The sequence below is a fragment of the Cavia porcellus genome, unplaced genomic scaffold (assembly GCF_034190915.1).
Source record: "Cavia porcellus strain 051 isolate PalLab524CR breed Dunkin Hartley unplaced genomic scaffold, mCavPor4.1 scaffold_36, whole genome shotgun sequence".
Lineage (NCBI taxonomy): Eukaryota > Metazoa > Chordata > Mammalia > Rodentia > Caviidae > Cavia > Cavia porcellus.
Genome location: NW_026947519.1, coordinates 7003914 through 7022187, shown reverse-complemented (window position 1 = coordinate 7022187; position 18274 = coordinate 7003914).

Genomic DNA, 18274 nt, shown 5'->3' with positions numbered 1-18274 from the left:
TGCCGGGGTTCACTACATGAGTTGTGGAATCTAAATATTCCATGCCATGAGAAAATACCTGGGATTTTTAGTGAAAGGGGCATATGAATCCCTTTTCTAAGGGTTACCCTTTCACCATGCTACATTTGAATTCTGGGAAACCCTGCTGGTGACAAGCTATCTAGCATTATGTTGGTTTAGGTATTGAGCTAGTACCTCATGTTTAGTGTTCAGGGTTATGCTGGAGTGGCTGCAGACCTCCCTGAAATAGCTATTGCAGACAAGTGAACCCCGAGGAAGCTGGATAGTTGAAGCAGGCACTCCAAATATTCATGCACTGCAAGGATTCACTTTCATTTTGGGACTCATCTTCTGGTTGCTGGCTTTTAGTGCTAACTGATACTACCATGGTGGCAGTAATCCAGCAGAGACTGCATGTATGGTTTGCAGGTTTGCTTCCCAAGCCACCAGAAACTTGGCAGAACACAAATCATTGTGGCATTTTCTTTCCTCCCCTGAAACATTTGGCTTTCTAAGTTTGAAAATTGAATAGACTGGCCAAGTCAGGTTTGGACCCCATGTACCACCAACAGAGCTAAAGACAGAGCCAATTACTTCCCTCCACTTGTCAAAATATGTCAAATTTGCTAGGTCAACACCACTTCAAAGAAAATTCTGAGGCAACTTAGAGAGGTGAATCAAATACTGCCTGATTGGAATGGATGGCTGTAGTTGTATGAGGTGGAAAGCTGCAGAGTTGGGCTGAAACTGTTCACAGAAATCCACAGGCTTGTGGTTGCCAGGCAACCACACTGGGCTGAGATTGGCTGAACATCACTGTGAAGTGGATTTTAGGTTCTAGGTTTGAAAATTAAAAGACTGTGGTAGTCAAGTTTGGAACACATCGACCACAGACAGACCAAAAGGTCTTTCAATTACTTCCCTCCACTTCTCAAAATATGTCAAATTTTGTTGATCACTACAACTGTAAAAAAAAAATTCTGAGGCAACATAGAGAGGCTAATCAAATACTGCATGATTGGAATGGCTGTGGTTGTAGGAGGTGGAAAGCTGCAGAGTTGGGCTGAAACAGTTCACAGAAAGCCACAAGCTTGTGGTTGCCAGGCAACCACACTGGGCAGTGATTGGCTGAGCACCATTGTGAGCTGGACTTTAGGCTCTAGGATACAAGTGTGCAGTAGGAGACCTGAGTCACAATGCTGGGCATTGCCATGGAGACCTCAGTGGCACAGAGGACCTTGTAGGGCAAGATTTAAATAGGATGAATATTCTTGGCCTGATATGCCACAGGATTCTCACTGAAGGCTTCCCTGCTCAGAATTTGGGGATGGAAATGCTTGCCAATCTACACATGGATGTACTTTCAATGGGATATGAAATATGCCAGGGCCTGGCAGATGTTCTCTGACATGTCCTATCCTTGAGCATGTGCTTTTCCCTTGTGATGTCTGTCATTTGGCTGAGTCCTGTTCCCTAAGCTATTCAGTCAAGACTTGCTGGAATCATTCACCTGCAGTATAAGAGCTTTCTGTGAAATTTCTCTGCAGAAATCCTCTGCAAGCGTATAGCTTTGGATATGAGAGACAGTGGTGGAAGTTGAATTTCAAGGGCAGATATTTCAAAACAATGAAACAAGCCCCGAATAAGATCTTTACATGTTTCCCAGATGAATATGTTTGGAAATACGGGGGAAGATGGAGATCAAGACTGAGAAGAGTGAACACCCATTTCAAGGTACAAAAACCAGGGAAAAACATGGGAAAGCAAGAGAGCTGGTTAATTTAATGTAAAAATCTTTGATGATGAAAGGAAAATTATATTCTCATGGTGATTTATTCAGGCTGTAGCAGTGATGTTCTCTTGTTGGTTGTCCTATGTGTGGCCTTCTGCATTGGGCAGTGGATGCAGGACAGGAGATCTTCAAATAAATCTGGTGGAACACAAAATACTGAAAAAAATATCAATCTAAATCCTGTGTATTCCCTCCCTTTGAGAACATATATGGATAATGTCCGGAGTTTCAAAAGAGAAAATGTCTATTGGGTCATGGTTTCACTAATTAAATGGTCACTTCACATAACATTTTGAATTTTGCTTTCACAGTTGCTCATGTACCGGGCCTGAATAAAGCAGAATGCAGAGTAAGCCTCATCAATAGTTGTGCATTCCATAAGTGGTTTTAAAACCAGTGAAACCCTTTGGACCTATTGTTTGCATTTAATTGATTGATTGGTTTTTCAAATTGTTTGTTTTACTATTTTTAACTTTGGGAGTCAGGGAAGTCCTCACTCATAGTGATTTAGACCTCTCCAAAAGCTCTGAAGTTATTCATGTAACAGCTATTACATGTTATAAGTTTCTCCTATTAAAACTTGAAAGACTAACAGACTCTTACTTTTCATCTAAATTCAGTGTTGTGCTAAATTCAGTGTTGGACTTTTTTTTACAAGTCCTTTGAAATGTATCCTCCTCTAGTCACTGGTCATGCTGGAATGTACTTTCTTGTGAAGACAGGATTTGAGCAAATTGACACAAGTACAGTTTGCCACTACTCTGGACACCTGGTTAAATATCGAGTTGCATAAATGGTGTGTGTTTTACTTTGATCTCTGCTCCCTCTTTGCCCATCCAGTTAGAACCACAGGGCTCCAGGCCATAGTGTTCTAGGCCTAAACAAGAAAATTTCCATTCCGTTTTGGGAGTTCATTCGTCTCTCATAATTAATTTTTCCACAAATGTGTGTTTCAGGAGAGGCCCTGTCTAAATGCAGAGAGGCCCATTTTCATTCACTCACTTTCAGACTTTCTAAGATTTTCAGTTACTAGAGGTTTGCCCAGACTTGCCATTGTCAAGGGACAGTGCACTTCACTTGAAGTTGTGCAGTATTACTTCATGAGTGTCCGTGGAAATTCCACCAATGGGAAACTCTTGCTGTAGTCGTCTCCAAGTGGTTCTGCGTAAGAAAATATAACTAACAAAGATGTCGTTTGAAGCAGAATGAGGAATGGAGGGATAATCTTTATTTCAGTGCAGGTTGACCTTTCAAAGAAACAGTAATTCCTATGAAATAGGAGGTAAAATCTTTTGTAAAGAGACATGGATATGACGTGCTCAACTTTATGTCACATTTTTTAAAAAGCCAAGGGCATTTGAGAAATTCATGGCTGCTGAATTGTCCCTTTTTTCAAATTTCTCTTAGGTAAGACACTCCAGTTTCTTCAAACCATGGTACTGTTTCTTCCATGTAAAAAACCAAAGCAAAAAACAAAATAAATTAAAACAAAACCCATCAAATTACATTTGAGAGCACACAATTGCTCAGCAGGGCCACTATTTAAGAAGCTAGAGGTACAGAAGCCTCAGCCTTCAGGCCATGGCCTGAAGTTTTGTCTCTATCATGGCCCCTCAATTCCCTGGCATGTCCACATTAACTCATGAATCTTTACTCATTTCCTCTTCAAATGCACAGGATCCAATATATTTGAACCCTGTTCACCTGGGCTGGAATCATCCAAGGACACACCAGAGGAAGGGCAGCCACCCCTTGCCTGGGGCCTTGGAGCTTATCACAATGGAAATGGAAACCTGAACAAGGGGAGCCAAAACAAAGAGAAGCATATTCCTAAAGTCGGAAACACAGAAGCTACCTATAGACCAGTATTGGGATTTCACAAATTATGTAAGAATCTCTGTGCACATTCTTGGCATGGTCGCTCATGCCTATAATCCCAGCAATCTGGGGGCTGAGGTGGATGGATCCTTGGGAGTTCCAGTCCATCATGGGCTACGAATTTATCTCAAGGCCTCTTTCAACAACTACATAAGATGCTGTTTCCAAAAAAGAGGACAACAGAAAACTAGACACACTTGGTCTAGGTCCCGGGGTTCACTACATGAGTTGTGGAGTCTAAATATTCCATGCCATGAGAAAATACCTGGGATTTTTAGTGAAAGGGGCATTTGCATCCCATTTCTAAGTGTTTCACTTTCACCATGTTACATTTGAATTCTGGGAAAACCTGCTGGTGACAAGCTATCTAGCATTATGTTGGGTTAGGTATTGATCTAGTACTGCATGTTTAGTGTTCAGGGTTATGCTGGAATGGCTGCAGACCTCCTTGAAATAGCTATTGCAGACAAGTGAACCCCAAGGAAGCTGGATAGTTGAAGCAGGCACTCCAAATATTCATGCACTGCAAGGATTCACTTTCATTTTGGGACTCATCTTCTGGTTGCTGGCTTTTAGTGCTAACTGATACTACCATGGTGGCAGTAATCCAGCACAGACTGCATGTATGTTTGCAGGTTTGCTTCCCAAGCCACCAGAAACTTGGCAGAACCCAAATCATTGTGGCATTTTCTTTCCTCCCCTGAAACATTTGGCTTTCTAAGTTTGAAAATTGAATAGACTGGGCTAGTCAGGTTTGGACCCCATGTACCACCAACAGAGCTAAAGACAGAGCCAATTACTTCCCTCCACTTGTCAAAATATGTCAAATTTGCTTGGTCACCACAACTTCAAAGAAAATTCTGAGGCAACTTAGAGAGGTGAATCAAATACTGCCTGATTGGAGTGGCTGTGGTTGTATGAGGTGGAAAGCTGCAGAGTTGGGCTGAAACTGTTCACAGAAATCCACAGGCTTGTGTTTGCAAGGCAACCACACTGGGCTGAGATTGGCTGAACATCACTGTGAGGTGGATTTTAGGCTCTAGGTTTGAAAATTTAAAAGACTGGTGTAGTCAGGTTTGGAACACATCGACCACAGACAGACCAAAAGGTCTTTCAATTACTTCCCTCCACTTCTCAAAATATGTCAAATTTTCTTGATCACTACAACTGTAAAAAAATTCTGAGGCAACATAGAGAGGCTAATCAAATACTGCATGATTGGAGTGGCTGTGGTTGTATGAGGTGGAAAGCTGCAGAGTTGAGCTGAAACAGTTCATAGAAAGCCACAAGCTTGTGGTTGCCAGGCAACCACACTGGGCTGTGATTGGCTCAGCACCATTGTGAGCTGGACTTTAGGCTCTAGGATACAAGTGTGCAGTAGGAGACCTGAGTCACAATGCTGGGCGTTGCCATGGAGACCTCAGTGGCACAGAGGACCTTGTAGGGCAAGATTTAAATAGGATGAATATTCTTGGCCTGGTATGCCACAGGATTCTCACTGAAGGCTTCACTGCTCAGAATTTGGGGATGGAAATGCTTGCCAATCTACACATGGATGTACTTTCAATGGGATATGAAATATGCCAGGGCCTGGAAGATGTTCTCTGACATGTCCTATCCTTGAGCATATGCTGTTCCCTTGTCATGTCTGTCATTTGGCTGAGTCCTGTTCCCTAAGCTATTCAGTCAAGAATTGCTGGAATCATTCACCTGCAGTATAAGAGCTTTCTGTGAAGTTTCTCAGCAGAAATCCTCTGCAAGCACATAGCTTTGGATATGAGAGACAGTGGTGGAAGTTGAATTTCAAGGGCAGATATTTGAAAACAATGAAACAAGCCCCAAATAAGATCTTTACATGTTTCCCAGATGAATATGTTTGGAAATACAGGGGAAGATGTAGATCAAGACTGAGAAGAGTGAACACCCATTTCAAGGAACAAAAACCAGGGAAAAACTTGGGAAAGCAAGAGAGCTGGTTAATTTGATGTAAAAATCTTTGATGATGAAAGGAAAATTATATTCTCATGGTGATTTAATCAGGCTGTAGCAGTGAAGTTCTCATGTTGTTTGTCCTATGTGTGGCCTTCTGCATTGGGCAGTGGATGCAGGACAGGGGATCTTCAAATAAATCTGGTGGAACACAAAATAGTGAAAAAAATATTAATCTAAATCCTGTGTATTAGTTCCCTTTGAGAACATATATGGATAATGTCCGGAGTTTCAAAAGAGAAAATGTCTATTGGGTCATGGTTTCACCAATGAAATGGTCACTTCACATAACATTTTGAATTTTGCTTTCACATTTGCTCATGTACCGGGCCTGAGTAAAGCACAATGCAGAGTAAGCCTCATCAATAGTTGTGCATTCCATAAGTGGTTTTAAAACCAGTGAAACCCTTTGGACCTAGTGTTTGTATTTAATTGGTTGATTGGTTTTTCAAATTGTTTGTTTTACTATTTTTAACTTTGGGAGTCAGGGAAGCCCCCACTCATAGTGATTTAAACCTCTCCAAAAGTTCTGAAGTTATTCATGTAACAGCTATTACATGTTACAAGTTTCTCCTATTAAAACTTGAAAGACTAACAGACTCTGCTACTTTTCATATAAATTCAGTGTTGCGCTAAATTCAGTGTTGGACTTTTTTTTTACAAGTCCTTTAAAATGTGTCCTCCTCTAGTCACTGGTCGTGCTGGAATGTACTTTCTTGTGAAGACAGTATTTGAGCAAATTGACACAAGTACAGTTTGCCACTACTCTGGACATCTGGTTAAATATCGAGTTGCCGAAATGGTGTGTGTTTTACTTTGATCTCTGCTCACACTTTGCTCATCCAGTTAGAACCACAGGGCTCCAGGCCATAGCCTTCTAGGCCTAAACAAGAAAATTTCCATTCCGTTTTGGGAGTTCATTCGTCTCTCATAATTACTTTTTCCACAAATGTGTGCTTCAGGAGAGTCCCTGTCTAAATGTGGAGAGGCCCATTTTCATTCACTCACTTTCAGACTTTCTAAGATTTTCAGTTACTAGAGGTTTGCCCAGACTTGCCATTGTCAAGGGACAGTGCACTTCACTTGAAGTTGTGCAGTATTACTTCATGAGTGTCCGTGGAAATTCCACCAATTGGAAACTCTTGCTGTAGTCGTCTCCAAGTGTTTCTGCTTAAGAAAATATAACTAACAAAGGATGTCGTTTGAAGCAGAATGAGGAATGGAGGGATAATCTTTATTTCAGTGCAGGTTGACCTTTCAAAGTAACAGTAATTCCTATGAAATAGGAGGTAAAATCTTTTGTAAAGAGACATGGATATGACATGCTCAACTTTATGTCACATTTTTTAAAAAGCCAAGGGCATTTGAGAAATTCTTGGCTGCTGAATAGTCCGTTTTTTCAAATTTCTCTAAGGTAAGACACTCCAGTTTCTTCAAACCATGGTACTGTTCCTTCCATGTAAAAAAACAAAGCAAAAAACAAAATAAATTAAAACAAAACCCATCAAATTACATTTGAGAGCACACAATTGCTCAGCAGGCCCACTATTCAAGAAGCTAGAGGTACAGAAGCCTCAGCCTTCAGGCCATGGCCTGAAGTATTGTCTCTATCATGGCCCCTCAATTCCCTGGCATGTCCACATTAACTCATGAATCTTTACTCATTTCCTCTTCAAATGCACAGGATCCAATATATTTGAACCCTGTTCACCTGGGCTGGAATCATCCAAGGACACACCAGAGGAAGGGCAGCCACCCCTTGCCTGGGGCCTTGGAGCTTATCACAATGGAAATGGAAACCTGAACAAGGGGAGCCAAAACAAAGAGAGGCATATTCCTAAAATCTGAAACACAGAAGCTACCTATAGACCAGTAGTGGGATTTCACAAATTATGTAAGAATCTCTGTGCACATGCTTGGCATGGTCGCTCATGCCTATAATCCCAGCAATCTGGGGGCTGAGGTGGATGGATCCTTGCGAGTTCCAGTCCATCGTGGGCTACGAATTTATCTCAAGGCCTCTTTCAACAACTACATAAGATGCTGCTTCCAAAAAAGAGGACAACAGAAAACTAGACACACTTGGTCTAGGTCCCGGGGTTCACTACATGAGTTGTGGAGTCTAAATATTCCATGCCATGAGAAAATACCTGGGATTTTTAGTGAAAGGGGCATTTGCATCCCTTTTCTAAGGGTTTCCCTTTCACCATGTTACATTTGAATTCTGGGAAAACCTGCTGGTGAGAAGCTATCTATCATTATGTTGGGTTAGGTATTGAGCTAGGTCCTCATGTTTAGTGTGCAGGGTTATGCTGGAATGGCTGCAGACCTCCTTGAAATAGCTATTGCAGACAAGTGAACCCCAAGGAAGCTGGATAGTTGAAGCAGGCACTCCAAATATTCATGCACTGCAAGTATTCACTTTCATTTTGGGACTCATCTTCTGGTTGCTGTGTTTTAGTGCTAACTGATACTACCATGGTGGCAGTAATCCAGCACAGACTGCATGTATGTTTGCAGGTTTGCTTCCCAAGCCACCAGAAACTTGGCAGAACCCAAATCATTGTGGCATTTTCTTTCCTACCCTGAAACATTTGGCTTTCTAAGTTTGAAAATTGAATAGACTGGGCTAGTCAGGTTTGTGTCCATGTACCACCAACAGAGCTAAAGACAGAGCCAATTACTTCCCTCCACTTGTCAAAATATGTCAAATTTGCTTGGTCACCACAACTTCAAAGAAAATTCTGAGGCAACTTAGAGAGGTGAATCAAATACTGCCTGATTGGAATGGCTGTGGTTGTATGAGGTGGAAAGCTGCAGAGTTGGGCTGAAACTGTTCACAGAAATCCACGGGATTGTGTTTGCCAGGCAACCACACTGGGCTGAGATTGTCTGAACATCACTGTGAGGTGGATTTTAGGCTCTAGGTGTGAAAATTTAAAAGACTGGGGTAGTCAAGTTTGGAACACATCGACCACAGACAGACCAAAAGGTCTTTCAATTACTTCCCTCCACTTCTCAAAATATGTCAAATTTTCTTGATCACTACAACTGTAAAAAAATTCTGAGGCAACATAGAGAGGCTAATCAAATACTGCATGATTGGAATATCTGTGGTTGTATGAGGTGGAAAGCTGCAGAGTTGAGCTGAAACAGTTCATAGAAAGCCACAAGCTTGTGGTTGCCAGGCAACCACACTGGGCTGTGATTGGCTCAGCACCATTGTGAGGTGGACTTTAGGCTCTAGGATACAAGTGTGCAGTAGGAGACCTGAGTCACAATGCTGGGCGTTGCCATGGAGACCTCAGTGGCACAGAGGACCTTGTAGGGCAAGATTTAAATAGGATGAATATTCTTGGCCTGGTATGTCACAGGATTCTCACTGAAGGCTTCACTGCTCAGAATTGGGGGATGGAAATGCTTGCCAATCTACACATGCATGTACTTTCAATGGGATATGAAATATGCCAGGGCCTGGAAGATGTTCTCTGACATGTCCTATCCTTGAGCATATGCTGTTCCCTTGTCATGTCTGTCATTTGGCTGAGTCCTGTTCCCTAAGCTATTCAGTCAAGAATTGCTGGAATCATTCACCTGCAGTATAAGAGCTTTCTGTGAAGTTTCTCAGCAGAAATCCTCTGCAAGCACATAGCTTTGGATATGAGAGACAGTGGTGGAAGTTGAATTTCAAGGGCAGATATTTGAAAACAATGAAACAAGCCCCAAATAAGATCTTTACATGTTTCCCAGATGAATATGTTTGGAAATACAGGGGAAGATGTAGATCAAGACTGAGAAGAGTGAACACCCATTTCAAGGTACAAAAACCAGGGAAAAACATGGGAAAGCAAGAGAGCTGGTTAATTTGATGTAAAAATCTTTGATGAAGAAAGGAAAATTATATTCTCATGATGATTTAATCAGGCTGTAGCATGAGGTTCTCATGTTGGTTATCCTATGTGTGGCCTTCTGCATTGGGCAGTGGATGCAGGAAAGGAGATCTTCAAATAAATCTGGTGAAACACAAAATAGTGAAAAAATATCAATCTAAATCCTGTGTATTCCTTCCCTTTGAGAACATATATGGATAATGTCCGGAGTTTCAAAAGAGAAAATGTCTATTGGGTCATGGTTTCACCAATGAAATGGTCACTTCACATAACATTTTGAATTTTGCTTTCACAGTTGCTCATGTACCAGGCCTGAGTAAAGCAGAATGCAGAGTAAGCCTCATCAATAGTTGTGCATTCCATAAGTGGTTTTAAAACCAGTGAAACCCTTTGGACCTAGTGTTTGTATTTAATTGGTTGATTGGGTTTTCAAATTGTTTGTTTTACTATTTTTAACTTTGGGAGTCAGGGAAGCCCTCACTGATAGTGATTTAGACCTCTCCAAAAGCTCTGAAGTTATTCATGTAACAGCTATTACATGTTATAAGTTTCTCCTATTAAAACTTGAAAGACTAACAGACTCTGCTACTTTTCATATAAATTCAGTGTTGCGCTAAATTCAGTGTTGGACTTTTTTTTTACAAGTCCTTTGAAATGTGTCCTCCTCTAGTCACTGGTCGTGCTGGAATGTACTTTCTTGTGAAGACAGGATTTGAGCAAATTGACACAAGTACAGTTTGCCACTACTCTGGACACCTGGATAAATATCGAGTTTCCTAAATGGTGTGTGTTTTACTTTGATCTCTGCTCACACTTTGCTCATCCAGTTAGAACCACAGGGCTCCAGGAAATAGCGTTCTAGGCCTAAACAAGAAAATTTCCATTCCATTTTTGGAATTCATTCGTCTCTCATAATTACTTTTTCCACAAATGTATGCTTCAGAAGAGTCCCTGTCTAAATGTGGAGAGGCCCGTTTTCATTCACTCACTTTCAGACTTTCTAAGATTTTCAGTTACTAGAGGATTGCCCAGACTTGCCATTGTCAAGGAACAGTGCACTTGATTTGAAGTTGTGCAGTATTACTTCTTGTGTGTCGTGGAAATTCCACCAATGGGAAACTCTTGCTGTAGTCATCTCCAAGTGTTTCTACATAAGAAAATATAACTAACAAAGGATGTGGTTTGAAGCAGAATGAGGAATGGAGGGATAATCTTTATTTCAGTGCAGGTTGACCTTTCAAAGAAACAGTACTTCCTATGAAATAGGAGGTAAAATCTTTTGTAAAGAGACATGGATATTACATGCTCAACTTTATGTCACTTTTTTTAAAAAGCCAAGGGCATTTGAGAATTTCTTGGCTGCTGAATTGTCCCTTTTTTAAAATTTCTCTTAGGTAAGACACTCCAGTTTCTTCAAACCATGGATCTGTTCCTTCCATGTAAAAAACCAAAGCAAAAAACCAAATAAATTAAAACAAAACCCATCAAATTACATTTGAGAGCACACAATTGCTCAGCAGGCCCACTATTCAAGAAGCTAGAGGTACAGAAGCCTCAGCCTTCAGCCCATGGCCTGAAGGTTTGTCTCTATCATGGCCCCTCAATTCCCTGGCATGTCCACATTAACTCATGAATCTTTACTCATTTCCTCTTCAAATGCACAGGATCCAATATATTTGAACCCTGTTCACCTGGGCTGTAATCATCCAAGGACACACCAGAGGAAGGCAGCCACCCCCTTGCCTGGTGCCTTGGAGCTTATCACAATAGAAATGGAAACCTGAACAAGGGGAGCCAAAACAAAGAGAGGCATATTCCTAAAGTCTGAAACACAGAAGCTACCTATAGACCAGTAGTGGGATTTCACAAATTATGTAAGAATCTCTGTGCACATGCTTGGCATGGTCGCTCATGCCTATAATCCCAGCAATCTGGGCCCTGAGGTGGATGGATCCTTGGGAGTTCCAGTCCATCGTGGGCTACGAATTTATCTCAAGGCCTCTTTGAACAACTACATAAGATGCTGTTTCTAAAAAGAGGACAACAGAAAAGTAGACACACTTGGTCTAGGTCCCGGGGTTCACTACATGAGTTGTGGAGTCTAAATATTCCATGCCATGAGAAAATACCTGGGATTTTTAGTGAAAGGGGCATTTGCATTCCTTTTCTAAGGGTTTCCCTTTCACCATGTTACATTTGAATTCTGGGAAAACCTGCTGGTGACAAGCTATCTAGCATTATGTTGGGTTAGGTATTGAGCTAGGACCTCATGTTTAGTGTTCAGGGTTATGCTGGAATGGCTGCAGACCTCCTTGAAATAGCTATTGCAGACAAGTGAACCCCTAGGAAGCTGGATAGTTGAAGCAGGCACTCCAAATATTCATGCACTGCAAGGATTCACTTTCATTTTGGGACTCATCTTCTGGTTGCTGTGTTTTAGTGCTAACTGATACTACCTTGGTGGCAGTAATCCAGCAGAGACTGCATGTATGGTTTGCAGGTTTGCTTCCCAAGCCACCAGACACGTGACAGAACCCAAATCATTGTGGCATTTTCTTTCCTCCCCTGAAACATTTGGCTTTCTAAGTTTGAAAATTGAATAAACTGGGCTAGTCAGGTTTGGACCCCATGTACCACCAACAGAGCTAAAGACAGAGCCAATTACTTCCCTCCACTTGTCAAAATATGTCAAATTTGCTTGGTCACCACAACTTCAAAGAAAATTCTGAGGCAACTTAGAGAGGTGAATCAAATACTGCCTGATTGGAATGGCTGTGGTTGTATGAGGTGGAAAGCTGCAGAGTTGGGCTGAAACTGTTCACAGAAATCCACAGGCTTGTGTTTGCCAAGCAACAATACTGGGCTGAGATTGGCTGAACATCACTATGAGGTGAATTTTAGGCTGTAGGTTTGAAAATTTAAAAGACTGTGTTAGTCATGTTTGGAACACATTGACCACAGACAGACCAAAAGGTCTTTCAATTACTTCCCTCCACTTCTCAAAATATGTCAAATTTTCTTGATCGCTACAACTGTAAAAAAAATTCTGAGTCAACATAGAGAGGCTAATCAAATACTGCATGATTGGAATGGCTGTGGTTGTATGAGGTGGAAAGCTGCAGAGTTGAGCTGAAACAGTTCACAGAAAACCACAAGCTTGTGGTTGCCAAGCAATCACACTGGGCTGTGATTGGCTGAGCACCATTGTGAGCTGGACTTTAGGCTCTAGGATACAAGTGTGCAGTAGGAGACCTGAGTCACAATCCTGGGCGTTGCCATGGAGACCTCAGTGGCACAGAGGACCTTGTAGGGCAAGATTTAATAGGATGAATATTCTTGGCCTGTATGCCACAGGATTCTCACTTAATTCTTCCCTGCTCAGAATTTGGGGATGGAAATGCTTGCCAATCTACACATGGATGTACTTTCAATGGGATATGAAATATGCCAGGGCCTGGCAGATGTTCTCTGACATGTCCTATCCTTGAGCATATGCTTTTCCCTTGTCATGTCTGTCATTTGGCTGAGTCCTGTTCCCTAAGCTATTCAGTCAAGACTTGCTGGAATCATTCACCTGCAGTATAAGAGCTTTCTGTGAAATTTCTCAGCAGAAATCGTCTGCAAGCACATAGCTTTGGATATGAGAGACAGTGGTGGAAGTTGAATTTCAAGGGCAGATATTTGAAAACAATGAAACAAGCCCCAAATAAGATCTTTACATTTTTCCCAGAAGAATATGTTTGGAAATACAGGGGAAGATGTAGATCAAGACTGAGAAGAGTGAACACCCATTTCAAGGTACAAAAACCAGGGAAAAACATGGGAAAGCAAGAGAGCTGGTTAATTTGATGTAAAAATCTTTGATGATGAAAGGAAAATTATATTCTCATGGTGATTTAATCAGGCTGTAGCAATGAGGTTCTCATGTTGTTTGTCCTATGTGTGGCCTTCTGCAATGGGCAGTGGATGCAGGACAGGAGATCTTCAAATAAATCTGGTGGAACACAAAATAGTGAAAAAAATATCAATCTAAATCCTGTGTATTCCTTCCCTTTGAGAACATATATGGATAATTACCCGAGTTTCAAAAGAGAATATGTCTATTTGGTCATGGTTTCACCAATGAAATTGTCACTTCACATAACATTTTGAATTTTGCTTTCACAGTTGCTCATGTACCGGGCCTGAGTAAAGCAGAATGCAGAGTAAGCCTCATCAATAGTTGTGCATTCCATAAGTGGTTTTAAAACCAGTGAAACCCTTTGGAACTAGTGTTTGTATTTACGTGGTTGATTGGTTTTTCAAATTGTTTGTTTTACTATTTTTAACTTTGGGAGTCAGGGAAGCCCTCACTCATAGTGATTTAGACCTCTCCAAAAGCTCTGAAGTTATTCATGTAACAGCTATTACATGTTATGAGTTTTTCCTATTAAAACTTGAAAGACTAACAGACTCTGCTACTTTTCATCTAAATTCAGTGTTGCACTAAATTTGGTGTTGGACTTTTTTTTTACAAGTCCTTTGAAATGTGTCCTCCTCTAGTCACTGGTCGTGCTGGAATGTACTTTCTTGTGAAGACGGGATTTGAGCAAATTGACACAAGTACAGTTTGCCACTACTCTGGACATTTGGTTAAATATCCAGTTGCCCAAATGGTGTGTGTTTTACTTTGATCTCTGCTCACACTGTGCTCATCCAGTTAGAACCACAGGGCTCCAGGCCATAGCGTTCTAGGCCTAAACAAGAAAATTTCCATTCCGTTTTGGGAGTTCATTCGTCTCTCATAATTACTTTTTCCACAAATGTGTGCTTCAGGAGAGTCCCTGTCTAAATGTGGAGAGGCCCATTTTCATTCACTCACTTTCAGACTTTCTAAGATTTTCAGTTACTAGAGGTTTGCCCAGACTTGCCATTGTCAAGGGACAGTGCACTTCACTTGAAGTTGTGCAGTATTACTTCATGTGTGTCCGTGGAAATTCCGCCAATGGGAAACTCTTGCTGTAGTCATCTCCAAGTGTTTCTCCGTAAGAAAATACAAGTAACAAAGGATGTGGTTGGAAGCAGAATGTGGAATGGAGGGATAATGTTTATTTCAGTGCAGGTTGACCTTTCAAAGAAACAGTAATTCCTATGAAATAGGAGGTGAAATCTTTTGTAAAGAGACATGGATATGACATGCTCAACTTTATGTCACATTTTTCAAAAAGCCAAGGGCATTTGAGAAAATCTTGGCTGATGAATTGTCCGTTTTTTCAAATTTCTCTTAGGGAAGACACTCCAGCTTCTTCAAACCATGGTACAGTTCCTTCCATGTAAAAAACCAAAGCAAAAAACAAAATAAATTAAAACAAAACCCATCAAATTACATTTGAGAGCACACAATTTCTCAGCAGGCCACTATTCAAGAAGCTAGAGGTACAGAAGCCTCAGCCTTCAGCCCATGGCCTGAAGTTTTGTCTCTATCATGGCCCCTCAATTCCCTGGCATGTCCACATTAACTCATGAATCTTTACTCATTTCCTCTTCAAATGCACAGGATCCAATATATTTGAACCCTGTTCACCTGGGCTGTAATCATCCAAGGACACACCAGAGGAAGGGCAGCCACCCCCTTGCCTGGGGCCTTGGAGCTTATCACAATAGAAATGGAAACCTGAACAAGGGGAGCGAAACCAAAGAGAGGAATATTCCTAAAGTCTGAAACACAGACGCTACCTATAGACCAGTAGTCGGATTTCACAAATTATGTAAGAATCTCTGTGCACATGCTTGGCATGGTCGCTCATGCCTATAATCCCAGCAATCTGGGGGCTGACGTGGAATGATCCTTGGGAGTTCCAGTCCATCCTGGGCTACGAATTTATCTCAAGGCCTCTTTCAACAACTACATAAGATGCTGTTTCCAAAAAGAGGACAACAGAAACCTAGACACACTTGGTCTAGGTCCTGGGGTTCACTACATGAGTTGTGGAGTCGAAATATTCCATGCCATGAGAAAATACCTGGGATTTTTAGTGAAAGGGGCATTTGCATCCCTTTTCTAAGTGTTTCCCTTTCACCATGTTACATTTGAATTCTTGGAAAACCTGCTGGTGACAAGCTATCTAGCATTATGTTGGGTTAGGTATTGAGCTAGGACCTCATGTTTAGTGTGCAGGGTTATGCTGGAATGGCTGCAGACCTCCTTGAAATAGCTATTGAAGACAAGTGAACCCCGAGGAAGCTGGAGAGTTGAAGCCGGCACTCCAAATATTCATGCACTGCAAGGATTCACCTTCATTTTGGGACTGGTCTTCTGGTTCCTGGCTTTTAGTGCTAACTGATACTACCATGGTGGCAGTAATCCAGCAGAGACTGCATGTATAGTTTGCAGGTTTGCTTCCTAAGCCAGCAGAAACTTGGCAGAACCCAAATCATTGTGGCATTTTCTTTCCTCCCCTGAAACATTTGGCTTTCTAAGTTTGAAAATTGAATAGACTGGGCTAGTCAGGTTTGGACCCCATGTACCACCAACAGAGCTAAAGACAGAGCCAATTACTTCCTTCCACTTCTCAAAATATGTCAAATTTGCTTGGTCACCACAACTTCAAAGAAAATTCTGAGGCAACTTAGAGAGGTGAATCAAATACTGCCTGATTGGAATGGCTGTGGTTGTATGAGGTGGAAAGCTGCAGAGTTGGGCTGAAACTGTTCACAGAAATCCACAGGCTTGTGTTTGCCAGGCAACCACACTGGGCTGAGATTGGCTGAACATCACTGTGAGGTGGATTTTAGGCTCTAGGTGTGAAAATTTAAAAGACTGGGGTAGTCAAGTTTGGAACACATCGACCACAGACAGACCAAAAGGTCTTTCAATTACTTCCCTCCACTTCTCAAAATATGTCAAATTTTCTTGATCACTACAACTGTAAAAAAAATTCTGAGGCAACATAGAGAGGCTAATCAAATACTGCATGATTGGAATGGCTGTGGTTGTATGAGGTGGAAAGCTGCAGAGTTGAGCTGAAACAGTTCACAGAAAGCCACAAGCTTGTGGTTGCCAGGCAACCACACTGGGCTGTGATTGGCTCAGCACCATTGTGTGCTGGACTTTAGCCTCTAGGATACAAGTGTGCAGTAGGAGACCTGAGTCACAATGCTGGGCGTTGCCATGGAGACCTCAGTGGCACAGAGGACCTTGTAGGGCAATTTTTAAATAGGATGAATATTCTTGGCCTGGTATGCCACAGGATTCTCACTGAAGGCTTCACTGCTCAGAATTTGGGGATGGAAATTCTTGCCAATCTACACATGGATGTACTTTCAATGGGATATGAAATATGCCATGGCCTGGAAGATGTTCTCTGACATGTCCTATCCTTGAGCATATGCTTTTCCCTTGTCATGTCTGTCATTTGGCTGAGTCCTGTTCCCTAAGCTATTCAGTCAAGACTTGCTGGAATCATTAACCTGCAGTATAAGAGCTTTCTGTGAAATTTCTCAGCAGAAATCCTCTGCAAGCACATAGCTTTGGATATGAGAGACAGTGGTGGAAGTTGAATTTCAAGGGCAGATATTTGAAAACAATGAAACAAGCCCCAAATAAGATCTTTACTGTTTCCCTGATGAATATGTTTGGAAATACAGGGGAAGATGTAGATCAAGACTGAGAAGAGTGAACACCCATTTCAAGGTACAAAAACCAGGGAAAAACATTGGAAAGCAAGAGAGCTGGTTAATTTGATATAAAAATCTTTGATGAAGAAAGGAAAATTATATTCTCATGATGATTTAATCAGGCTGTAGCAGTGAGGTTCTCATGTTGGGTGTCCTATGTGTGGCCTTCTGCATTGGGCAGTGGATGCAGGACAGGAGATCTTCAAATAAACCTGGTGGAACACAAAATAGTGAAAAAAATATCAATCTAAATCCTGTGTATTCCTTCCCTTTGAGAACATATATGGATAATGTCCGGAGTTTCAAAAGAGAAAATTTCTATTGGGTCATGGTTTCACCAATGAAATGGTCACTTCACATAACATTGTGAATTTTGCTTTCACAGTTGCTCATGTACCGGGCCTGAGTAAAGCAGAATGCAGAGTAAGCCTCATCAATAGTTGTGCATTCCATAAGTGGTTTTAAAACCAGTGAAACCCTTTGGACCTAGTGTTTGTATTTAATTGGTTGATTGGTTTTTCAAATTGTTTGTTTTACTATTTTTAACTTTGGGAGTCAGGGAAGCCCTCACTGATAGTGATTTAGACCTCTCCAAAAGCTCTGAAGTTATTCATGTAACAGCTATTACATGTTATAAGTTTCTCCTATTAAAACTTGAAAGACTAACAGACTCTGCTACTTTTCATCTAAATTCAGTGTTGCGCTAAATTCAGTGTTGGACTTTTTTTTTACAAGTCCTTTGAAATGTGTCCTCCTCTAGTCACTGGTCGTGCTGGAATGTTCTTTCTTGTGAAGACAGGATTTGAGCAAATTGACACAAGTATAGTTTGCCACTACTCTGGACACCTGGTTAAATATCGAGTTGCCTAAATTGTGTGTGTTTTACTTTAATCTCTGCTCACACTTTGCTCATCTAATTAGAACCACAGGGCTGCAGGCCATAGCGTTCTAGGCCTAATCAAGAAAATTTCCATTCCGTTTTGGGAGTTCATTCGTCTCTCATAATTACTTTTTCCACAAATGTGTGCTTCAGGAGAGTCCCTGTCTAAATGTAGAGAGTCCCATTTTC